This window comes from Coturnix japonica, chromosome 1 (genome assembly GCF_001577835.2).
Source record: "Coturnix japonica isolate 7356 chromosome 1, Coturnix japonica 2.1, whole genome shotgun sequence".
NCBI classification, from domain to species: domain Eukaryota; kingdom Metazoa; phylum Chordata; class Aves; order Galliformes; family Phasianidae; genus Coturnix; species Coturnix japonica.
In genome coordinates, this window is record NC_029516.1 from 149,606,818 (window position 1) to 149,633,979 (window position 27,162).

At 41.4% G+C, this 27,162-nt stretch overlaps 1 protein-coding gene across 1 annotated transcript in view; it reads right to left on the bottom strand.

The window, feature by feature from the left end:
• ENOX1 (ecto-NOX disulfide-thiol exchanger 1) overlaps positions 1-26,263 on the bottom strand; it is a 364,528-nt gene extending 338,265 nt beyond the window's left edge. Inside the window, exon 1 of the mRNA XM_015851740.2 lies at positions 25,912-26,263. The gene's annotated coding sequence lies outside the window, so the exon portion shown is untranslated. The remainder of the gene's footprint in view (positions 1-25,911) is intronic.
• Between the last annotated feature and the right edge of the window lie 899 nt (positions 26,264-27,162).

A 27,162-nucleotide genomic window follows, 5' to 3' on the forward strand; every position in this document is an offset into this window, starting at 1 on the left:
CTCTCTGCCAAGCTTTCTACTTGTTTTAACAAACAAGCCATTAGCATCTCCAAATTATCTGGCCACAGCTACAGCCAGCTCCCTTTCATCCAAGCCCTGGCCCCAGCCAACCATTAGGAAATTACCAGCTGGCTCCAACACCAGGGCAGCAGGCCTGCATATCATCAGCTCCATGGCATCAATGGATCCCAAGCTGCACTCTCTATACCTTAGTCTCTTCATGAAAGGCACATGGATAGCTGCTCACTACAAAGCCTGAAGGTTTCATTACTGACCTCACTAACATGGGTTTCTCTGAAAGAACTGGAGAGCAGAAAGACACAAAGCTTAAATATAATTATGGATACCCATGCACGAATTGGACGAGCACACTGAAGGACAAACGCTGCATTACCCCTTGAATCAGTATGAACACCTGCAGCAGTTTTTTCCAAGAGATGGCCTCAAAATAGGCTGGAACTGCCCCTACTGCTGCACCAGACACAGGTATCAACAAACAGAACAAAACAATGAAACTTCCCTAATACTGACAAGGGTGTCACTGTCACATTTCATCTTTCTGTCCCAGAAAGAGAAAGCAAAGAGAGGACAATTAATTCCAATGGTAAACAGTTAGTTTATCTGCTAACCAAGTGATGGTAATAACCAACCTGGCATATAAGGAATTATTTCCCCAACCAAACACCCCCCCCCCCAAAAAAAAAAAAAAAAAGATATTCACAGAGATTTTTATGTTATGCTTCTTAAGCTTCTGTTCAGTTATACACCCTCTTAGGCATCTTGGTGAGACCTCCTAAATATCAACTACAGTGACCTCAGGAATGGTGACATTTCAAGAATGCAAAAGAAAAAATATTTACGAATATGCAGTATGCTTGAGAGCCTCAGATTTTCTAGGTTACAAGGCAGCCTACATTGCTTAGCAGTAAAGTGGTATACCTTTTATGACACTGCAGATTACATAGGACCCAGGGCAAAAAAAGCCCTCACATTAAAAACAATCAGATTAGCATAATACGAGTAGAAAAGAAAAATGCAGAAGCATTTGGGAAGCTTTTAATTTCTTTTCTTTAAAGCATTTCAGTTCCTCCAGCCAAAGTAAACACATCATGGATTAGCTCTCAAAAGTGCCCTCAGCCAAATAATAAGTTATTATAACATGGGTATTGAGAGCTAAGTAAGGCTTCCACAGCCTCCACAGCATATATTAGTCTAACAGATATGGAGGGTTCAGAACACAGCCTGAAATAAGTACACATTAAAGTTTTCAGACCAGATAAACATATATAAAATAAAATGAGCTAGCTTGAAAAGTACAAATGCATACACCCTAAGGTGGCAGCTACTCTCGAAAAATAGTAACTTCTTCAAAGTAAGATTTACAGGAAGGGAAAACAAGAGAAAGCTCTCAAATTCACTTTAGTTTGGAACAGACCTCACCTGAGTGAGCTGAGTCCAGAGCAGCTCCAACTCTGTAATGTCTCTTCCAGAGATGGAAAAGATGAGCCCAATTTCCAGAAACATTCTGCATTGTTTGCAAGTGGGACAGCAGAAACTGCTATCAAAGTACACGGTAGAAAGAGTGCTCATTTCTATGTGAGAGCAGCCCTCAAAAGTCAATGCTAAGCATCAGCACAAGATGTGTCCCAGAGACAGTGGTCTGCACCTTAACAATTTAAGATAGCCAAACTTAGGTTTACTCCCAACATTCATCAAATATTTCTGGACCAGCTGAATTTGATTTATGACCAATTTCCATTCCTTGTGATATTCTCCAAGGAACAAGTTACTCAAAAGTAACCTCTAGTTAATTTAAAATTTCCTAGCAGAGACAAAAGAAGCCAGGCACTTTAGAGAAACAGTTTAAACTTGTAGATAAAAACTACATGGAGTTAGTCTCTGTAGGGTCCTCCAGAGAAATAGAGCCCCTAAGATTCTTAAGTTTCAGTTAAAGTTCCAATTCCTATACCTGGTATTACTTACAGTAAACAGAAAGATGGGAAAGGAGCAGGGAAGGCATAAACTCTGAGCCCACAGCAGCAGCATTTTGCTCAGTGAAATTAACGCACTGCTAGCGAATATATACTTCGAAAAAATATTAAATGATTAAAACTATGATTTGCATAACTATTTATAAAGTTTCCATTGTATTTCTTCCAAAAATTTCAACTCATCATGATATAAAGTATATGCACGGTACTGATCCCCCCCCAAAAAATAATTCTTAACTATACACACAGCAAATATACATCCTTTTTTCCCCACGTTCCCCTCAAAAGTTGTTACCTTCCTGAACTACAAGTAAGAAATGACACATCTTTCCCTACACTTCCTCAAAACTGAGTGATTATCTCTTCCCTTGGAATTAGGCAAAAACTAAAGCACCTGAACATGAATATTCCTCAACCCTCAAAGTCACTCTCCAAAGTTCACAGGGAACAATTCACTTCATTCCTCACTGCTCCGCACAGGAAAACATTTGTTAGAAAGCATGTTAGTTACAGCCACACCCCTTCCTTTCTTGCTTCTATTATCAATAGGTCTTGAACTGTCAGCATTTCTTGATGACTTCCACTTGATCCTTTTGTCAACACAGGTAAAGGCAACCTCATTTGTCCAGGCAGTCTACCTGTTATCAAATTACTCCACACCAGCACACAGTTGGTGATGAAAGGCTGAATAAAAGGTGCTGCTCACCACTCTCAGCATATTCCACATGAATGTTGCTCTCAGCTGAAGGACAGGAATTGAGTACACAATCATCCAAGGCTCTTCATGCAGTCAATGCAGCAAGACTGGTATCTTCAGAAGACATCAGCCACACCAAGACCAAAATCTATACCTACAGATACAGACCTACAAAGATACCTGCCTCTCTCCGTACAAAGAGATTAAGGCAACTTCTGAAAGAGACATCTTTCTTCAACACTCTAAAGGTTAGCTGAGATGAATTCAGGCTACTCTTTCCCAAGATCCAAACCACCTCCTAATTCTTTCAGCAATGTCAAATTGATTAACAGTATCTAGGACACGTAAAAGTTTTGGTCATGTTTGGTCATTCTAACTCAACAAGTTAGAAACTGACACAAAAAACAGCTAAAAAAGAAAAGATGACACCCTTACACACACATAGAGGCTCAATAAATGCACTGTCTCTTTTGCTATCTCTTCTAATTCCAAGACACAGCAGTCTAGATTTTCATGCCCTGTTGGCTCTGCTGCACACTGCTGATAGAAAAGCTGATGACTGATGGTTTCTACAGTAAGGAGGCCTTACTTGGTGGCAAATGCACACTTGGGAAAGGATTCTGGATCTCTAAAGCACAGAAAGAACTAACTGGATCTATAGAGCGTTTATTTCCTATGTACATTCAGTAGATGACAAATATTCTTTCATCTGGTTTGTAGTTGGAAGAATATCTGAGGCTTACCAATAAAGAAAGTACTTATTTTAATTCTTGATCAAGCAGGTATTCAGAATGAGGTAATAATAGCAGTGATTCACAATCCATGTCGCTAAAGAGAGAATCTACAGTAAAATGCTCTACCTTTCCCTAAGAGTATCAGTGAGAACTGGACAACGCATTTTGACACATTTTTAATAAGCTCATGAAGTTTCCAATCTAGACAGTCAGGAAGCTTACTGATTCTGGTAGGGAATGTTTGTTTTTTACCTGGTTTGTGGGGCAAACTGATTTGGGACAGTCCTCCTTTATGTCTCTAAAGAAATATGATCCATAGATGCAAGCTGATTCTAAAAATGCCATGACAGCTAAAACATAGTCTTTCCTAGGATACACTTCCTAGGGAATCACTGCCTAGAGTGAACTCTATGAATCCTACCCTGCCTAGAATCTGTATTTCTCTATTTCCCTTTACTGCAATGCTTCAAGTGTAATCAGAATCCTAGAAGGAATATACAATCTTTTTCTCCCTCACAAGTCTCTACTGAGTCATAGTGTTGCCCCATCACTCACACAGAGTACTTCCTTCACCCTAGGCCTGAGAGTGAAGCAAAGCAAACTTATTTCCTGCAAAAGTCAGCCAAGCTTGCTGAAGCTCTGCAAACTCCCCAAGGTCTTATTTATAAACTTTCTTCATTCTGCTTCTGGAAAAACAGTGAATGTTTCCAGTGCTTTTCCTGCAGAGCAACTTGGCTGAAGCCTCCTTCCCTCAGACCCCAGCAGCAGTTCTTCCCACTTCCACGGGTGCCATCAAGGCCAATGGTCATCTTTCACTCCTGCTCTGGCCTCCAGCAGCAGACCACCCAAGGCATCCCACGATAAAACAACTGAACCAGCACTCATAAGCAGCATGCTGAGATTCCATAAATACAACAGTTTCCCAAACAACTCCGACTCCTTGCTCAAGGAGCTTTAGAAAATCAAGCAAGTCCATCACTGAACCCAGACATCACTAACTTCAAAATGAAAAAGGGCTTGTGCCCTTGGCATGCGATTGTATCAACCAGCAAGAGATCTAAAAGCAAAAACATTCCACTTCCTCTAACATAAGATTCATTTTTTACTTTCTCCATCCAAGATGAAGGTGCACTGAACAGTTAATGGCCAAATAAACATTGAATCTTGGGGAAACACCAGGAGCAATTCAGTAGTTCCATCACCTCTCCACATGGAAAAAGACTGTCCCAACTGTAGAATCTAACTACCACATTCAGCCATTCTGCTCTGACCTTGAAGTCAAACACAACCAGAGTCAGTCTTTCCTTCAGTTCTTCCTTAGCCATACAAAATTAGGAGATTCTATTCCATTTTCAATTTTTGATACGATTCCCACAGCATTACACAGAAATATGATTATATAAAATTAAATCAAGTTTTTAAAGAGGATTTTTTTTTTTACCTCTTACATTAAACTGGCTTAAAATTCCTATCAGATGTTACAGTAAGAACTGCGCTTCTCTTTGGGAAGAAATTTCCTTGCACTGAGGCACAATAATCTTCTGAGATATGTATGTGACATATAAGATTGCATTGGCAAACAAATGAGACTGGAAATCAAACCTCAGTCAGAATGTTTCTCTTATCACAATATTGCGGCAGTCTCAAAATACAATCTATATATTGTTTTCCTCCCATTGGATATGTTTTTGTAAGAGCTTGTAGAAAGGAACACTATCAATTTTGATGTAAAGAACATTGAAGATTCAGTCAAAAATGACACAAAGAAATTCAGCTAGAAAGAGGAACAGACAGAAAGACTTGGACTGCCAAGTTCCTATGGATGCTATCAAGCTTTTACTAAACAAAAGTTCCCCTTGTCCATAACATGAAAAGAGGAAAGGGGGGGAAATGGAGGTTTTGAGGTAGAAGTTAAAGAACTGAAGTCAGAGAAAACAAAATGAAAAGGACTTTCCCCTCTTCTTTCACTTAAAATACTGAAAATTGCTTTTGTGCTAACAGTTATTTTCGACCGTGTACTCTTTTTGTTATCACTTTTAAGCCCCCTAGGCAGAAGTCTATGGAAAATAAATACTCAAGACACATTTGAAAAAATCCTTTCCAAAATGATAAACAACAATTATGAATAACCTTTCCAGAGAAAAGAATCATAACAGACATCCGCTGGGATAACTCTCCCATTCATATCATTTAAGTAAATGATACCACATACAGCACATACAAGTGAAGTTTCACTATACGTCTCTTTTGTGTGACTGTAATGACAACCCAAGGGAGTGTGGTGATTCTGAGAACATTCTTGCCCTGATCATGTTCTTCCTGAAATGGAAGCTGAAACATCGAGAATGAAAGAACAACTTATAACACTTACTCCAATGCTATTGTATTACTGGATTAAAAACAAAACAAAAACAAACAGGAGTTGTGTAGCATATGCAGAAAAACTAAATTAAACAAGTTTCCAAAAACTAAATAGTAAACCTAAATAAAAACTGTTTTTCTATCCTGAAATGAGGTCCTTTGCAGGAAAAACCCTATCTATGCCAGACCCTCAGACAGTACTCCAACAAATGTTCAAAAAATGGCATCTTACAAAGTCTTGAACAGTACACGTCTGTCCCAGTTAAATGCACAGAGTGAAAGCCCCAGGCTCCTTTATATGGTACTACTTGGTGCAATCCTCTGTGGGGCTGAGAGCTCTTCAAAGACCATTCTGTTTGGCAGCCACACTGGATGTGCCCTCTGCTATTGAGAGTTTCATCCCTCTTGGTAAAGAATCAGCATGATGGGTCACTTACTGATGAGAAGTCTTGCAACTCCTTTTCTCCTGATCCTAGGTCCTGACTTATTTTTCTTCATCCACAAAACTGTCAAAGCACATGAACCGTTCTCTACAGTGGTAATACACAACTGGCCGGTCAACCTACTTCAGGTCCTCTCATGTAGGACCTGAGGCCATGCTCTAGCTCATGCAGTTTGTCTAAGTCTCGTGTTATTTTTTGCACTGTCTAATGTTTTTTTTGTGTGTGTGTGTATTTCTATTTAATAGATTCCAATAGCAGATTACAGTTAGATTAGAGAAATGTTATGAAATTATTTCACATATAGTACAATGCCAAATGGCGTCCACTAGACAAAAAAACAACAAAGCAAACACAATTGCAGTCAAAGTCAGTGCTTTGCTGGAGAACTACAGATCAAACTGAAATTGAATTCCTTGTTTCAAGAATGGTGGAAAACACAAAGTCTGCCTTTCCTCTTTCACCTAAGCCCCCATCACTGCTAAGTGCCTAACAAACATAGGCAGGAATGGTCCCTAACAATCCCCTCAGAATTGTGAAGGCAGTAAGTACCTTTGCAAAGAAGGGACAGAGACTAAGCAATAAGCTTTTATCATCTATCTTTTATAAGTGGAAACAGATATAATGACAAATATATGCTTCACAAAGCTGAATATGTTGTTATAGTAGAATAGTATGGGATACCAAGCATTTCCCTTTCTGCTTCAGATAGCAAGAGAATACCAGCGCTACTAGGAACTGGAAGCACAAAGGGGTGGAGTGGACACACAATTGGCATCCAATGACATATGGTGAAAGCTATGCCATTCCACTGACTCATTTTTTAACTTCTTGCTTATGCAGGTATATAGGAGCAACCCTTTCCCATCTCAAAATATGAAAGAAGGATCAATTACAATAAATTCTGATTGGAGAAATAAGATTCAAGTTTTCACTGATCCAAAGGCAAGCATTTTTTTTCCCCACTGAATATACTGAGAAGCCTTTCTCGTTAAATGATGGTGAGGCTTACACTAGCCAGCAGAATCAGAGATTCTCACAGAGTACGTGCAGAGGTGAAGGATTCACAGTGTCCTGAGGCAACACATCCTCATTTGTGTGTAACCATGTGAGAGCTACAAACTCTGCACCATTCAGCATTCTGACTACCAAGACCAAACAAAACCTCCATAGGTGTGTGCTTTAAAACATGAGCTGTCATTATTGAATGAAAGTGACAAGCACAGTTATATTTTCAAGTATGATTTCATAAAGCTAAATGATGAGTTGAGACTTCTACACTTATCTTTGAGAGATTTTCTAAGCCATGTTGCATTACCTGCAGATATGTAAAAAAAATAAATAAAACCCAGCCACTGGGTTATACCATATGGATACAAATGTCTTTCCAGAAACATGTCAGTGATACATTACTGTATTGATTTTGAATACGCTGATGTTACGGTAGCAAGAATGCCTCCAAGCCAACATTACAAACCAATGCTATGACCATGCAAACCAAAATAAGATAACACTTGCATAAATCTTCCTGTTCTTGTCACTATGTTTCAGTTACATGTATGCTGGTCCTATCATTACTGGGATTCAGAACTAACGACCCACTGAGATTTATAAGGCTAATTACACCTTTAAGCACTACCACTTTGTGGGGCTCTACAGACTTATAAGAGACACTGGAAGGCCACTTTGAAAACTCTCATCGAGTTCAACAGACTTCAAATGAGACTTTTTGCCTTAAAAAAGAGAGCTCTTAATAGGAGACACTAAAATAAATAAATAAACCCACCTCTATCAGTACTTCCATAAAAGTACTCACTGTGCACTTTGCTCAGAAACTGAATTGCACACAGATTGCTCAATGTAGAGATAATTCCATATGCTTTTGTGTTTCCCTTCTCCCCTTTTCATATGCATGGCTTTTTGGAGGAACTGAAAGCACTGGGAGCAATGCACGTCACCGAAGAGCAATCACTGATGTTGCACAACAGAATGAAGTTTTGAAATGAAGGAAAAGAGCAAGATTTTTGTAAGAAATGGGTGGACAGACAAACAAATGTGAACAAATAAAGTCAGAACTCGAAGCTTTCCTCTTTTAATATATTTTTTTATTTAAGAGGAAAAGAAATCTGGAATAGATACCTGGTCAGGCTTCCATCTGGCATGAATGAAGCCATTCAAGGATACACAATTCATAATAAACACCAACAACCACCTTTAAGCATAGCATCACTGCCAAATGCCACCATGATAACACCAGGAATTCTTGCTTTCAGTCATAAATAGAATGTACTCAGCCTTGTTTGCTACATAGGATCATGCCATCCAAGTGCAGGCAGCAACATTTATTGAGAAATTCACTGAAAGATAACAACTGATTTAAAAGGGGGTTGTGTAAGTTTAGGTAAGGAGCAACTTCACAGATTATTTTCAATTACTGAGATAAAATCATACCTTCTCCCCAGATAAAAAAGTTATTTTTCTATATACACTACACAGAGCATATGAAAGCTTTAAGAATAGTCTGATTTCACAAACAGTATCAGCCTCCTACTAATACTCCGTAACACTGTTCTTCCCTCCCTCAAGTCGTTTTTCCAATTATTTTCAACATTTTCTTTGATCGATTAATAAAAAGCAGTTTTCCTGCTGCAGATAACAGGTTACAGAACTCTCTTGCTTTGAATAGGTTTACGCTGCTCTCAAGAATACCGATTTATTTTTTTTTTTGTGGTTGTTTTTATTTTGTTTTCTTCATTTTCTTTCACCAAATCTGCAGGGTTCAGGCCAAGCATTGACTTTATCTGCAGAGTACTCCTCATTGATTTCAGAGAGCATGAGGATGACAGCAGGACATGAGCACTAATTTCCAATCCTCTTAAGCTAGCATGAGGATCTACAGTTAATAAAGCAGAAAGCCTCTAACTTGCATTAAAAAAATAGCCACATATCTGGTAAAAAGATGTTCAGCCCGTAGAAGAGAAGGCTCTGAGGTGATTTGAGAGTGGCTTTTCAGTATCTAAAGGAGAGCTGTATGAAGTAAGGGGGCAGACTCTTGAGCTGGGTCAGCGGTGACTGGACAAGGGAAAATGGTTTCAAACATGAAGAGGGGAGATTTAGGTTGTATACAAGGGAAATCTTTACAGTGAGGGCAGTGAGGAACGGGTTGCCAAGAAAGGTGGAGGATGCCCTATTCCTAGAGACACCCAAGGTCAGGCTGGACAGGGCTATGAGCACCTGATCAAGCAGTACATGTTGCTTCTCATGGCAAGAGAGTTGGACTAGACAACCCTTAAAGGTCCCTTCCTGCTCTAAGGACTCTATGATTCTATCTTCACCTCATCTGAATTCACTACCAAATGGCTCAGCATCCCTGCTTAGCAAGTAACACACGGCATCCTCAACTGATGCTCAGGGGAATACATCCAGTCTGTCTGCTTTACACATCTCAGTTTGCTATGACTTAAATTTATAGTTGTAGGGTTCCTGTACAGTCAGCAAAGAAATTCACACACCTGGAGCAAGCAATTCCGAGCCTGTGTAGCAATACCTAAAAACAGTGTAGGCTCATAATTAGGGCAGCTGTGTTACACACTCAGAGCAAGCTTATGCAATCCCTTCTTCATGCACGCTGCGCATACAAAACTGAGTCCCTTATCTGTTTCAGCCCTACTACCTCATTTAAGTACCTGAGTAAGAGAAGGAAGTCTGCATATGCAATACACATGTGGTCCTTTTTGGGCAACAGAAAGCCTTGGGAGTTAAAGGGCAGGATGCATGCAGAAATAAATGTAGGATTAATCTTCTTCAGCACATAAATCTGCAGATAAATAATGAACATATATTAGCTCTCTTAGGTAACTACTTGAGATACTGATGGAGCTGACAGGTTTCCATCAGACCACCATCAGCCTCATGCTAGCACTATTCAAGGCAGATGGCAGCTCCAGAGCACTTTGGCTTCTCTAATGCATTCCATCCATTTTACAAGGTAGATTTTATTAGCGTGGGAAAGAATTATTAATAAACTGTATTCTTGAAATTAAAGCAGAAAAGCTTATATATGGCCCAGCAGTGAGCGGCTTACTAGGCTGGGGGAAGAAAAGAAGTGAAAGTACTGGTATCTCTATGCCTTGAAGACAAAACCAAAGGTTTTCTACTCACAAGGTATCAGAAGATTATTGGCTGACCACCTGCTGTCTTGCACATCAAGCTATTGCTACAGGAATATTCACTCACTCGTACTGCCAAAATGAAGGTCTCTCTTAAAAAAAAAAAAAAAATATATATATATATATGTATGTATATACACCCATTGAAAATAACTCCTTAATCTGCCATCCCTTCATTATAACTGAAGTGCTCTTCACACACATAGTACACAAGCATCTTGAATTAGCAGGAAACTATTTTTAAATACATGAAGGCTAAGATACAAAATTAGTTTCATGCGGAATGAGAATCTTAGAGATTATTTACTTTCCCTTAATTACTTTGGCTCACCAGTCATTTTGCTTTCCAGTAGTACCTATTTCACACTCACATTTTGCATTTAAAGACAGGTGAGTATGTTTTTTTAACATTTGAGATTATAGACCTTAATGCCATAACCGCATTTCTCAAGCTGACTGGCCCACACCTAACCTACTTAATGGTGCTGTACGGTACAAATATTCCTTTCTTTGGAACAACTGCCTCAAAGTAAGGATAAAATTAAGCACCTTTTAGCAAACACATGAGAATTCTGACAGCTGTACAAAACTGTTCTACTAGGTGCAGGTAGCCTCTTATGCTACTGATCTCATATAATGAAAGGAGCATAACAGAGATTATTATTAACAGAATGTTATTTTGAGAGCGAGGAACTCAGGTGACAAGACAGACTGAGTTCTAAGCCTGAAAGAGAGGCTCAGGTTTTTAAGCCTTGGAATAACACAAAGTGTGGCAATACAGCTCTGCTGGTCTACATCCACTAAGCATCTTTACTTCATGTGACATACACACACATTACTGTCACTTGTATAGAATATAAAAAAGAGAGTCTGCAGTAGATGAAAAGGTATTAAGGAGGAAGAGCTCAAGAGCTCATATGGGAAACTTCAAATACCAAATTAAAGAAAAATAATGATAGAAAAAAAAAGCTCAACAAACTTGTTCCTGTAGAAAGTAATTAATTAGGATTTTCTTTTGACAGAGCCTCCTAACATAGAAAAGCAGAGAAAGTAAATAGAAAGGATGGAGGAGCAAAGAACAGGGAAGTAATAAAGAGCAGAGGTGTGCTCCAAGAAGAAAATAAGTCCAAAATATCACGTGGGAACCCGTTTCACTGGCTAGGGCAGATCACTCCATGTGACAGCTATGGGTTGGTCCTGTCACTGTCAAGCAAGGGGATGTTTTGCCAGAACTTCTCTGTCCCCTTGGGAATAAGGCTGAGATGAAGCAATGCCTGAATGACTTTCTGCACCTGAGACACTTCATACCATAACACCAGCTCCGGGTTTCCAAAGATGACTGGTCTTAATGAGAGAATTAGGAGGCGCAAAGGCTGTCAGAGTGCCCCACATGGCAGAACGTACTGCTGCCACCACATATCTGATATTATGAGCTCCCTCATTAAGCATAGTTATCAAACCATTTATTATGTTATGAAGTAATTATTCTTTCAGCTTTCAATGAACAATTTATCAGGAAAAAAAAAATGGGTCGTTAAAGCAATTAGCAAGGGAATTAAATTTAAACTGGAGTTTCTTCAGAAATCTTCAGATTTTCAAGAGAGATTTGATGAGAATGAAGATTGAGCTTGGGGTCCTGCTTTTCAGCAGTGAATATTGTGCTATTCCAACAAAACAACTGCTGCAGTTCAAAGAAAGAAAGAGACTCTGAAAAGAATTTTTCAAATCACTTATTAGAATATAATGAATATTAACAATAGATAGTACAAATTCTCTTGAGAATTGACTACTGCTGGATTTTGGATCCCTTCTTCTAGGCTGCTAAGGTTGCTAGGGAATTTCACAGTTAATGGTGTATTTCCATATGAATGTTTGAAGAAGAGGGAAGGGTTCGCAAAACTGAATCTTAAGCATCGAGTTTTCTTTGTGCTCTTGAGAAAAAAAACAAAACTCTGATGTTCTTATAAAGCTGCAATAAGACACTGTTTCAAACGTACTTACACATTATTTAAGATTTTTTTGAGGAGAAAAAATAAAAATTCTCTGGAAATTTGTAAAGATTCACTGTGAGGAAGAACTTCCTATGGGCAGCAGTAACACACCCGACTTCCCATTAGACACACCCTAAGGGTAACGAAAGGTCTACATAACATAGCAGCTGTATTTTGCTTTGATGGTAAAAAGCAAGATATGTTTTGTTTAAAAACAGATTATATGTACATTTTTTACAGACCATTTGGAAAGTACATTGCTGTGGGCTTCCCAGTGACAAATACACAGAGACTCCAGCAAGTGACATCATGCTTTGTACTCTTTGACTTGGATGAAGGAATTCAGTTCAACTTTTCTGATTTTTTTCTTTTGGACAAAGAAATGCCTAAGAAAAAAAAAGTCTTTTTAGCTCAGCTTCCTGAGAACAAAGCTTAAAGGACAGCTTTGTCATTCCCTGCATCTTCATCTATTTCTCCTCTCTTCTCCTCGGTACATTTTGGTGTCATTGGTTGACATGAATGAAAACTGAAATATGGCAGAATCCTTCATTTCTGCAAAAATAAGTGGCAGAACAGGAGGGGGGAGAATAACTTACAACCCTAATTTGAATGCTGGGTACTCGGTTTTCTAATAGAAAACCCACATAGGAATCTACAATGAAGAAGAACCTGCAGTAAGCAGGGCAAAAGCCAGCTCCACATTCACACCCCCACCATTCAGCTGCTTGTTCTTACCCTCCTCCAGAATGCAAAACATTCCAACTCAGGCACCTCTTATTTAGACAATATACAGTAAATAGACACACACTGTCATTAGTGACTACTGTGACAGCTGATCTTCACACCACAGTATTATCTTAATAAACTGTTTCTAAGCCCCAGGGTCTCTGTTCTCACACAACTGACCTGCAGCTGGTCACCCTGGCTGGATCTTCCACAAAGCATGACAAGTACAGGGGTTATATCAGTTAATTGCATGGTAACTGCAGAGTACGGTGCTTTCTTCCATTCAGCAATGTGGCTTTTCTCTGCTGAAAACAATTGGAGTTGCACTAATTCAAGTTAATGATAGAACAGCATATCTGGATAACTCTTATCATTAGTTAATGTTAGCACCACACGAGCTTGTCTATGTGGTATTTGACAACGAAATTCAAATTAAACAACCTCCTCCAGAATGAAGATAGTATTGGATTAATTAGGTAACTTGCTAGACACTTAGAAAATGAAGATGAATATCCCTTTTATAACCATACTAAAATCCTAAGGAATAAGAACCAGATTGTAATCTGTTATTGTAGTGTAAATCATGAATATCCCCACAGTTTGAATTACTCGACATTTAAATTACTGGAGACCAGAATCCAGCCCTTTAGATCTTAACAGAACACTTGACTTATTACTCACATAAAAAGAACTCAATTTCCATCAACACATAATGCACAGGAACCAATTGGTTTCCAAGCAAAGTTCAGCATTCTCCTCCCAAAAAGTCTGCTTATTTTGGAACTCCTGCCATTTTTATTGATCTGCATGCTACTTCTGTTCTTAACTATTAAATGAAAGTCAGGGGAAAGGCAGACATTGGTTTCCCTTTCTCAGTGCCTTCACCACGCATTTCCCAGAATGCAAACAACTTTCTTCCTCCAACCAAAAGCAAGCACAACTGGAAGTACTCCAACAAGTCCGTGACAATTGTACTATGCAAAACACAAACCACACGCTACTGAACTCATTTTATTACAGCATTATTCCTCCAACATGGTCTAAAGCGTGTTGAGTAACTGACTGAAACACAAGTGTCTAAATAGTCTGGTGTAGCATTCCCACACTTTATTTTCAGTAGTGCTTTAACCACATGGGTTATGTCTACAAAAGCACTTTGAAGAGAGGTAAGTTTTACTCTGCCTAAGCTTCCTGGTGTTTCTGTACCACCCAGGGCTGAACCTCAGCTTGTGTTAGCAAGGGATCACGCATGAAAAAGTGAACTTATCCAGATGTTTCAAGCCTAACACCACAACATGGCAAAATACTCAACACTGGTCTTGGCAGGAAAGAAAATATTTTCAAACCTGAAACTTATCCATGTTCAACTGCCAGCATCTCCTATATATTCACTGCTAGATTATCCATTATTCTGACATAAAGAGGGATAACAGACTGATCATCTGGATTCCGGTTTAACTCATGAACCTTCCAACTATCCCATTTCCTTTTATCCCACTCACTGTAGGACCTGGTGAGAATCACAGACAAATGGAGCTGGAAACAGCAACACAACAGGGGCAGCTGCCTCCTTTAAAGATAACACAGTTGTATCTACATATTTTATGAGACCTCAACTGATATAGGTCCCAGAACGTTCACATAATCTATTCCAGTATCCCTCTGCATCCTTTCTGCACTAGAATTTTTTTCATGAACTTGTTTATTCTTGTAACATATGCAGCCTATTACTCTTACTGTACTTATTGTGCCTATTATGAACAGACATTTTTTTCCTCATTATGTCACAGTTCTTCCTGTTCTCCATCTTCGTTCAAAACACTAATTTCTGTAATTTCTATAGCTGATGAGGACTCCTTTAGTTGTTTTGTTTGTTTGTTTGTTTGTTTGTTTTCCCTCAAATATTTACTGTTATTTATTTTCAAGATCAGGGAAGAAAAAATCCACTTGAACTGGAGGTTGTAGTTGGTCACAGCCCTTCTGAATCTGTCACTGGTTCCCTTCCTAATATTATGGATTCTCCAGGCATTATGTTGCAGTATGAAATTTATACAGAACTCCTGCTCAGTTTCAATCCTAAATACAATTTTATTATTGAGAACCACAGAGCAGAGGCAGAAAAAAAACAACAGGATCTTCCTCCTCAGAGCACAACCAGGAGTAACTAAAGGCACATAAACACTCCTTGCTCCAGCCAACACTTAACTACAGTGACTGTTCTTTCTCACAAAGAATGATCTCAGCATTGGAATAAATCTACATCAGCAGTTCTCATTTCATTTTGTTTCTGCAGCTGCTAGACTTGCTCCTCAGGTGCTTGCAGAACATCTTGTCACATACAGCCATTCCACGGGATTCCTTGCACAATGACTTATTAATTCCTTGCATAATGACTTATGGCAATACAAAGTTGGCATTTTCCCTTGTATGGATGCTCACAATCGCTCTCTAAATGTTTCTCATATTCAGTGAGCCGCCATGCATTCATGTAAGTGCTGTTTATTTCAGGTTTGGGGTTTTAATTCTGTATTTCCCTGTTTTCCATTGAATGCTGAATTAGTGAATTTAAATCTCTTTAAAAGCACAGTACACAGAGGCTTATATATCACCCTATGTTGCTCATTTTGTGTTATGCTGACAAGGATGTTACCACAAAAGAAAGTCTCTCATCAACTACTAGGTCTTCATTTTCCTAGCATTCACCATATGAGTGGCCACTGCTCTTTGCCCTCCTTGATAACAAACTGATTCCTTTAGAATGAAGCGATGTTGAAGAGCCCCTGAAACAGTAAGAGCACTGACTTCAGTGCTCACCACAGCTATATTTCAGTGATGACAGGGGTGTCAAAGCATCTCATCTTCACGATTACCAAATTCAATGTTCTGCTTCCCATTCAATATTCAGTTCCATCTGGCAGCCATTTGATATTGAAGAACCAAAAGAAATAGATTTTCCGCATGATTTCAAGATGACCACTGTCTAGCTACTCTTACAACTCTTACACTTTTGATACAGAAGAATTGCTTGATTACACTGTTGTTTGACCACATCACACTACTCCCTTTATTCTTCAGTAACACGAACTGGAAAAATATAACTTCTATCCATTCCATTTTATTTGTAGTAGACAGCACCAAGCAGAATGAACTGGAAAAGGTAAACCTAGATGCAAGGTTGGCAATCTCATCTTATATAAAACTGCACCATCAGATGTGCTGTTGCTCCCAGGTCCTAACAGATGAGGCCCGATCTGACTGCACAGTGCTCCATTTGCTTCCTTCTCACCACTTTCCATAGAGAGCAGATTACACTAAGCAGCTACTCCGTTCTTTCATTATCAGTGAGACTTCTCTTTCCCTGGAGAGTTTATGCAGTTATATAATCTCACTTAATACTCTCCAAGAAGCATAAAAAGAAATTCCATTTTTTCAACCTTTTACTTTAAAAAAAAGTTGATGGTTTCCTTCCCCTACAGAAATTGCAGCCACCTTGTATTATGTAAAGAAAACAATACAAGCTGCCCATTACCTATGTTCTACAAAATTACACCTAAGTTCAACAAATACAACGTGGAAAATAAAACTGCAAGACTCAACTAATGACACACACACTGCAGCTGGTTTCACATGTTCTCTGTAGTAGTATTAACCTTGTTTACAGAACAGGCAAGCAACCGGATAGCTGAGCAGACTGGCAACAGAACACCCAGCCTTTCACCCGCAGTGTGTCAGCTCAAGTTGAGCCTCATCTCCCTCGAGGTAGTGGAAACATGTGCTCCCTCACAGGCTGTCAGTGAAGTAAAATGGTAATTGCTATCTGCTTCATACAAAATTGGAGATTACACTGCAGAAGAAGAGTCATCAGCATAAACAGCATTTCCTCTCAGTGTTAAGATATGAATAACCTTGAACCAAAAACTGACCAAGGGCCCTTTCATTTGTTAAAACAATATTCAGCTGAGAGATGCTCGTTTTAGGCAAACTAATGGAAAGGCAACAGAAAGAGGATTTTAAAATAGAACTTATTTTCCAGGTCCTTTATGTCTTCAGTTCTCATATGCAGCAGCCTGCCAAGAACACCTCTGCTTACCTGAAGACTCTGGGAGCCAGATGCACACAAGCAAAGGAGGCAGGAGGATGTGTGAATAGAGCACCCTTTTACAGCCACTGAATCCACAGAGAGTGCTTGCTCACGTCCAGCTGCCTGCCATCCTTATCTGCCAACAGAGGACCATAAACACACACTTTTTTGATGTGTCTATAACTGCACTACCAGGGCTGTGATCTCATCGGATTTCACTGCTAAGCAAGGGTCACACCTCCAAGGAAAACTCTCAATAAACTAAGTGGTTCACTTAGTCAGTGCTGAAGCAATGCCAGCATCCATCGTAAGTCATCAGAAGAGATTAAGCCATGGATCTTTGCCACCAAACTATAAGCCTCTACTGCTGCAGACTGTGAGGGAAGTGCTTGCATCACTCGGTAGCAATAGCAAGCTCTTTCTCTGCATGCACAGGAGATACTAAATTAGGATATTACATAGCAACATTCCAGGGAGCAATCTGCTACTTTCAGATGAAAGAAACTTATTTGTCATTGCTAAAAGTCCTTGACTCTTCTTATAAGGGCCCAAGCACCAGCACCTCTTCAAAGAGCGTACTCTCACTCTGGTTATTGCATTCCACCTCCCCGCGTTCATCCCATGCCTTTATCAGCTACTTCCATTTCATTTCATCTTTGCTTCTCTGTCAAAATGCTTGCTAACAGGTATAATTGGATACAAGCAGAGTAGTAAAAAACAGCGTCAGACCCTCACTATATTCTACCCCCAACACAGATGTTATGTACTGAAACTTTTTCTACACTGTGTGTAGGGAACAAACCCCTTTAAAGTCTATATAAATCAAACCTGTAATACTAAAATAGTTGTGCGCCATTCACTCTGGCCACAGAGGAACTGTTCTTCATTGTGTGTTGGTAAGATCTAACATACCAAAGCTCACATCCTAAACACCATCACTGTGTTGTGCTGTTCTGTACCAGAAGAGGTTTAGATTAGACATAAGAAGTTTTTCTCTCAGAGAGTGGTCAGGCACTGGAATGGATGCCCAGGGAGGTGATGGATTCACCGTCCCTGGCAGTGTTCAGGAGGCGTTTGGATAGGGAGCTAGGAGATATGGGTTAATGGCTAGCTGTAGCTACGGTAATGGGAGGTTGCATGAGATGATCTTGTAGGTACTTTCCAATCTTATGATTCTGTGATTCTATGATTCTATGTTAAATGTACTTCTGTAAAAATCACCAGCATTTTAAAGTCTCATTTAAAATAAATTCAAAAATAAAGATCTACTGACAGAAAATATATATATATATAAATAATTTTTAAAGAAGTAGTTAAGGTAGTTGTTGACCTAGGTTTTTTGTTTAAAAATAAACAGGCAGAATACCAGTCTTGCACTTACGTGGCATATTTCATCCTACCAGATTCCATCCAACAAGCTCAACCTTACACACAGTTCCAAAGAAGAGCACTGTTAACATACACATGTAGTACTAAGTAGTCAATCTATCCAGTTCCACCATCCTCAACTACCTAGCTTTATCCACTCAACTGCATGGGTTCTATTAGTCTCCTACAGAAGAATTACCCAACCATCAGAAATTTTCCCTCCAACATCAACAATGCATTGGCAACAACTTCAGTGCTAATCCTTCTGTTCTGCCCAATTGAATCTCTCTCCAGTCAACCTCTTTTCAGACCTCCATCACCACCAACCAAGCCCCCAGACATAAAGTCCAGAAAGGGCTGAACCTGGTTTACATGTCAAAGTGTTTTTAAGTAGTAACATGGAGCATACTGGGAGTGTGTGGTCTACAGAGCATTTTTTTCCCATACTATGCTGAACACAGGAAATCTACAGAACGCTTAAGCCTGGTTTCTACACCCTCAGCACATCCCTTCCCTGCACATAAATTGCTTAAACCAAAGATCAGCTTCACCAATCAGCTGTAACCCAGATCAGCTTTCATCTGAGTATGGCATTCATGCAAAACTGCTGATTTAGTCATTATCAACCATGGAAGGCTTACTCCAAATCAGGTTTTAACTTCTGATTACCGAAAGAGTCCTTGGTTAATCAATCAGCTGTCAGGTATCCAAAATTTGGCAGAAGGAAATCTACCTTATCTTCTGCGATTTGTATGGCTTTTGGAAAAGTCATATGAACTTACACTGCACACAGAACATCCAGATCACAGGAGACATCATGATGAAAGATCAAGATGGGGATAGAGGCAGGGGAGTGGTGGGAGAAAGACACAAAGAGATTATTAGCATGCAGTATTTCTTCATGATTACCTGATGGCACTAAGATCCATCACATGATGAAATAAAATTCTGCAGAAGCCATCATCTCTGTGTCCTGTACACCCCCCTGGGATGACCATTGTTTTCAAAAGGCAGAAATAAATAAGAACTTAAAAAATGGTTGTTTACTGTAGCTGATCCTTGAATCGTAGAATCACAAAATCACAAGTTTGGAAAGGACCTACAAGATCATCTTGTCCAACTGTCTTCCCATTACTGTAGCTACAACAAACATTAAAACATATCTCGTAGCTCCTCATCCAGATGCCTCTTGAACACTGCCAGGGACAGTGACTCCACCACCTCCCTGGGCAGCCATTCCAGTGCCTGACCACTCTCTGAGAGAAAAAGTTCTCTTATGTCTAATCTAAACCTCTTCTGGTTCTTGCTGCCATTTCCTGGGGTCCTGTTTGTTGCCTGGGAGAAGAGGCCAAACCCCTCCTCATCACAACCTCCGTTCAGGAAGCTGTAAAGTGTAATGATGTCTCCCCTGAGCCTCCTCTTCTCCAGGCTAAACAATCCCAGCTCCCTGAGCCACTCCTCATAAGACTTGTGTTCGAGACCCCTCACCTCAGAATATCCATCATCCCAACATCAGCTCAACCACAAGCCCATATGATGACCCTGTTTTGAGTTGTGTATTTTTAAAAACATAAAACCCAACTGTCTTGGCACTGAAAATTGCTTTGCCAGAGTACAGACACTCCAACTTGAAAAAAATTAAGTCAGGGATGGCTGGTCTAAGATCTGACCTAGTTTCTCTTGTAACCTTCAATTCAAATGAGAATAAAACAGAGACATGAAAAGTGTTGTTAGATCTTGTACTCCAACACCTTCAAAATGCAGAAGTGCTTCCTATAGTACATTTGTTAGTTGCCTACAAAAATGACTTCCCTTAAAACTCTAACTTCCATATATAACTCTTTCTGAATATTTCCCATCAAGCTGGTTTCTCCAGGCACCTGAGTATTTTGTGGCTCTTCTCTGAGATCCACTGAATTCGTCAATAAATTTCTGTTGATATGATACTCAGTTTTCAGATGTGTTCGTAGAAGACTAATGCAAAAAGGATTCCTTTCAGTAGTCAGCTCAACCATAAACTGTGCTGTTCTTTAATCATGCTGCAAAACCATGTATTATTACTTCCTGCTGGGTCTGAAATCTAGATTACTCCCAGCGATGCTGTTATCCATCAGTAAATTCCCAATCTGAAACTTCCTGCCTCGAGAACTTGCCTTTTCTCAAATTTTGTTCCCTCCACTCTGCTATCCTGTAACAATTATTCTACATAAGTTCTGTTTACTCCAAAACAAAGACATTAGTTCCAAAGGTTACAGGTTTTGTTTGAGTCCCCTATTCAACAAAGCATTTAATTACATGCCTAACTTTAACCACAGGCTTACATCCAATTGATCTCAGCAAGCAGAGATGAGCTTAAGAATATGCTGAAAAAAACAACAACAAAAAAATAAAGCACACGAGTCAATGTTTTGCTGAACCAAATCCTAAGTTGCTGTAATCACACGGATTATTTATTTTCCATATTTGGCAAGAATTGACAGCTCACTGCTTTCACGTTATAGGACTGAAAACTGAAGCTTCGATAGAGTCCAGTACTGATGTAATGCTTTTGTTCCTTTCATTTAAAAAGAAAAAGGAAATAAATACTTTGGTGAATATCCAACAGTACAACAGTCATTAAATCTATTGGATTTAAACATGCAGTCAGTAAGTCTACATTCTTGTTGCTGTGGTACCCTCTGAAAGTAAATAAATAAATAAGTAGCAGCCCTGTGGAAAAAAAAAATGTGAAAGGACTACAGTATGTGCATCTCAGTAAGATGAGCAGCATGTTCCCTGCTAGCTCATTAGCCGCTGCCATCATTGCATAGTTAAGTGGAGAAAACAAAACTGTCAATTTTATAATTCATTTCTACCCAAAGCATCTAAACAAAATGGACTTAACTCACTGTTCCAAGACAAAATTTAGGAGGGATAAGTGGCAAGAAGGCACAAAGGCACTAGCCCTTGGTTTTCAGTCATTTGTTGACTGCTTCCACCAGCCTCCAACCTACATGACAGCAGATGTCAGATTTCACATTGATCACCACCAACGAATGCAGTTGTCATAACAGGAATTTCATGAAGAGAATATAAAATCGTTTCCAAATGTCTTCCATTGTTTATAGGCAGCCAACTTCACAAACTCTCTCTCTCTCTCCATCTTTGCTTTGTTTTGCTCTGTTTATTTGTACTTTTTGTTTTCTTTGCCTTCCCTTGTTCTGCTGCCTGGTAAATATAGGCAGAAGCTACGTGGGGGTTGCAGCGAGGCACTGGACTGAGTTCAGTCTGCAGAGTACCTAAATGAGATTCTAGGTTTGGTTGACAATAGCAGGACACGGGGAAATGGCTTTAAGTTAAAAGAGGGAAGATTTAGGTTGGATGTTAGGAGGAAGTTCTTCACTAGGAGAGTGGTTAGGCCCTGGAACAGGCTGCCCAGGGAGGTTGTGGATGCCCCGTCCTTGGAGGTGTTCAAGACGAGGTTGGACGGGGTCCTGGGCAACCTGATCTATTAAATGTGTATGTTTGGTGGCCCTGCCAGGCAGGGGGGTTGGAACTACATGATCCTTGAGGTCCCTTCCAACCCGGGTCATTCTGTGATTCTGTTTGGGAGGTGTGCCTTAAGAGAAAGAAATAACATGGGAAAATTGGGGGAAAAAAAAGCCTACATCCTTTATAACCATAAAACCTTCCAAAATTCAACTAATGTGCTTCTCTACTAAATTGTCAAGGCATGCTATGGCACTAAAAAATGTTGATTCCAAATGCCTATAAGAAAGTAGCTGCTCATTGATATTTATCAGGATTACAGTATTCTCTGACCGCTGCATTTCAACCGCTTTTACTGAAGGAGTACTTCAAAGAATCATTGAGCTGTTTCAGTTAGAAAAGACCCTTAAAGGTCACCTAGTCTGTTTGTTGTGACACTTTCATATCTCAGTAGGACGCATGCCAGAGAAATAAAGTCTACAGGCAATGTACGTAATTATACATATCGGATCTCTTGAATCACACTATGAGCTCCAAAAGTCATTCAGAGGAACGCAGCTCACACACCTGGGACAAACACTAATTGTTTGCCTATGCATACAGGACTATGTTTGCTGTTTCCCCTACAGCAAATATTTCTCACAATTTTTGGGTTTCCAAGATGGAAATGATACCTTTGCTGTCAGGTATTCAGGGGTGCAGCCAACAGGAAAATCACCACTGTGTTCATTCTACATGGTTCCTAAGACTTGTAGGTAAAACATTGCCGACAGCTTTGTGCCACTTTCAACTATGGAATCATAGAATGGTTTGGTTTGGAAAGGACCTTTAAGCTCATCTAGGTCCATGCTATAAAGGAAGTACAGGAGGCAGGAGTGCAAGAGCTCCCCTGCACTGCTGTACAGTTGCCCACCTCCTCTCCATGCCACAGTTAGATCCCTCCAGCAGCCTCCCCAGCACTAACACCTGCTGGAAAGCAGAAACCTGATAGGCAGTAAGCACAGATGCAGGGTTATATCCGCCGCCTGCACTAATGGATTTTTTCGGATAGATGGCAGTGCACAAAGTGCATCTGAGATTGGTCCAGGGTCGAGATTCCATTTCAGCGCTCAGAGACTAACCAAAGGAATTACCGCATTATCAAAAGCACTTTAAGAAAGATCGCGGCTTAGAACCCATTCCTGTTGCACTGTGATAGCTCCAGCTCTTTTAAGGGGTGAACTGGGTGCCAAGAGCGTAAAAGTGGCAGAGCAGCACTATGGGATTTTATTTCTCATTCCTGTGGGTGGCAGAGAATTTTATTTTAATCCATTCTAACAAGTGTGGTTTTAAAACACAAAGCTAAAAGACAATTAACCAAAGTCCAAGACACTGCATACCGGGCGCAGCAGAGGATAAAACTGATTTTCAAGGATCTATAATCACATGGATTTAGAAATACTCCAGCAATAATAAGGGCATTTCAAATCACTCGTATTGGCAGAAAAGCCCACAGATACCACTTATTTTTCACCCTCCTCACTCTAACAGACACCACTACCAAGCAAAGAAAGCAGAGTGGCATTTTAACCATGTAACTGCATGTACACTAGCAAGTCCCTTTCTCACAAAAGGGGGATATTAACAAAGCAGCTGAAACAAATGGGACAAATCTGATGGCATGGCTGGTAGCTCTGTGCCTACTTCAGGGTGCTGACATCCAGCTCTTGTGAAGTGGAAGCATCCACCACCGTTTTGTTTTCTGTTCACAGTAGGGGGTTGCTAGGAAACAAAATACTATTGTCTGATTTCATGATCTATTGCCTGCCTTGCCTGGCAATAGTGTCTTCTAAAGCTATTACCCGGTTATTCTACATAGGACAAAGATTAAGACTAGTATTAGAACACATGCACACCGAGAGAGTAACAATAAAAACACATCAAAATTCCAGGAAAAGGAGGTAAACATTCCAGACCACAGAAGATTAACTATCTTGAGGAGAAATGAACTCGAACAGCCCAGTGATATTTATATACATACACTCTCCCACGTGCATCGGTGCTCCCTGACCATACCTATAGTTCTACGGACTTGCCACAGACTGGCTTCTGAGGACACAAAGCATTCCCTTACTACTCAAGAGCTACAGTAGGCTGCAAGTTCTGTAAATACCACACACTGCAGAACGCTCGGTGCCACCAAGCACACACAGGGGAGGGAGGGACGGAGGCACTGGGTCCAGAATTCAGTTGGGGGCTGTTCTGGTGCCTTTATTTCTTTATGTCATTGCTTTTGCACACGCGGACGCTGCAAAGAGTCTCAGACAATTCATTTCCCTCCTTTTAACCCCCTCCTCACCCTATCCACTTCATTTGGCTCTAACACCAATAAATAAATAAGAGCATCAGGAGAAAAGATCTAGAACTAAAAGCCACAATTGCCAATTTCACACACACACACATATATAAAATTACAGTGAGACATCTTTGTGAAGCTAGAGAATAAAATATTTCTAGGATCAAGCCAACGTGGGTGCCTAGGAAGGCACCCCCACAACACGAGACGAGACCACAGCACCAAAACCACAAGAGTCATACTTAAAGGGATGAAGGGGCTTCTGTACAACGCGTTATAGGAAAAGGTCTGACATAAAAGCTGCAGAGCATTTAGTACTCCTGTATGCTTATCTACAATGTTGCACCATGCACAACATGCACTATTTCAAAGTCCTTTCAACTTATTTATTAACATCTATGAATTTTATAATTCCCTTTCAAATTCCATGGAATAAATAATAATAGCAACAGTGAAGGTGGTACACTGCAAAAGGCATCAAAGCTTTTGACATATTACAGCAGAACTTCCAGAGAGGGATGGAAGAAAGTAATAACACAGCAAATCTACAGTCCGTGGTAAGGATGGACTTGCTTCCTTGCCCTGGATTTACCGGGACCGCAGCCTACTTCCCTGGCATCAGCCTCCCAAAAACCACATTTAAAATTAAAGAGCACAACGCGAGGCAGCTTTTTCCATACCAGACAACAGGCATCCACCTCTCCGAGCAGCTTCGAGGAGCAAGAGACAGACTCGACCCGCAGCCGACCCCGCTCTCAGCCGGGTAGGATACGGCTCTCCCACCAGATAGATCCTACGGCAGCTCCCGCTGCCGGCGGTCCCCGTCCCTCTCCGGCGGGATGCTGTCACCTCCTGGCTGCGACAGCTTCACTGTCTTAGGGCACTCGCTCAGAGAACGGAGGGAAAGAGGAAGAGAGAGACGGGACAGACACCTCCTGACAGCCACTCAGTTGCAGGGACTGCCCTACCGAGGCTAAGGACCCTCGTAGCCAGATAGGGAGGGGATAGGGTTAGGGTTAGGGCGTACAGACTCAGCTGCCCGGGTTGTGATGCCCTAATGGAGAAGATGGGAGGGCTGTCCCGGGGTCTCCCTACTCGGTGGAACTCCCGTCTTCTGTTCCACTGCAGCAGCAATTAAAAATATATATAAATAAACCCAATAATAAATAAATAAATAAATAAATGGCCCACTAGCGGAGAAGGGAGAAGAAGAAAAATAAATAAATAAATAAAACCCGCACGAACAAACCACAACACACACACAAAAAAAACAACACCCTACGACAAGCGGACCCCGAACAACAACAACAACAATAACAACACAAGTCAGGCGCCCAGGAGAGCAAACTTTCTGACTCTCCGGGGAAGGAAGGAGGCAGGGAGCGCAGTGCCCGGCAGCGCTGCGGGGGCGCGGCGGGCGGAGGCGGTACACAGCCCCGAGATACCGGGAACGGAGCGGAGCGGTACCGGGCGCCTCCATCGGGGCAGGGCAGCGCGGCTCTCCCCTGACTCCCACCGCCCTCCTCTTCCCATCCCCGCGTCGTACCTACCGCTGCCGGTGCGCGGCCGCGGAGCAGCGGAGCCGCTGCCGCCGCCGCCGCCTCCTCCTTCTCTTCCTCCTTCTCCTCCTCCTCCTCCTCCTCCCCGGGCCGGCTGCGCTGCGGCGGGCGGAGGACGCCCCGCGGCGGTGGGGAACGCGGGGACGGCGGAGCGGGGTGCCGAGAGGCGGCGGCCGCCGCTGCAAACAGGCACACAGATATACACACACAGCGCTGTGCCTCCGTGTGTGTGTGTGTGTGCCGGAGAGGGATGCTGTAAGGGAGCGAGGGAAAATTCTCCCCTCCTAGCAAAGCCGCTGACAAATGGCAAGGCAGGTGTGCAGCGGAGGAGAGGCTCCCGGAGGAGCAGCGGGAGGAGGAGGAAAAAGAAGGAGTGGGCGGTGAGGAGGGCGGAGAGCACAGAGCCCGGCGGTGGGGAGAGGTCCCTGAGGGGCTGGGGACAGGTGCCCTGCCTGGCAAAGAGCCGGTTGCGGGCTTCATGGAGGGCTGTGCTCCCAGCGCTAAGAGCTGCCCCTTTTCCATGGGATAGGGGTTTCTGCCGGGATCCGCCTGCCAGAAGGACTTGGCTGTGGTTCCAAACCAGAACCCCGCAGCGAGAACCCTTGCTAGAGGGCTGCTTTTGCATCCCAGGCAGGTGACACCTGAGCTATCCCATCACTTTATGCAGCATGGCAGGAGTCCTTGACCTCGCCTTCCCGTGTGCCTTCCCCATCACACATCCCAGGAAGGGATGCTGGGCACAGAGGATCCAGCAGAAGCTGCCCCAAAGCCAAGTGGCGCTGCTGGAGTTGCCCAGTGCCTCACTCAGCATTGAGGCTGAACCTCATGCCCAGCAGGTGTTTGCCAGTCTGAACTCTGCTGTTTGCATGGGAGAAGCCCATTCTTCTCCCTGCCCAAATCACTGTGCAGGGCTGCTGCAAGCGGCCCCATTCTGCTGTGATTTAGTACTGGAGAAGGCCACTGTGTGCCCATTTATAATGGATTTCAGCACACTTCTAGGTGACAATCAGTTGGTACGTGAAAAGTGGCTGTGGCTGAAGGGTGGAAACTAACATCAGGTATTAAATATTGCACAGGGCAGCTATGAATTCTAGTAGCAGGAATAAAAGCTGATAGAAAAGTCTCCAGCCGCTGTTTTTGTGGGTTTTTTTTCACAGTAATTTTTGCACCAATGTGGCACTGAGCTGCATCCACAGGTAGTGGGCTAATGAAGTGCGCTCACCAGCCCATCACTCCAGGTTT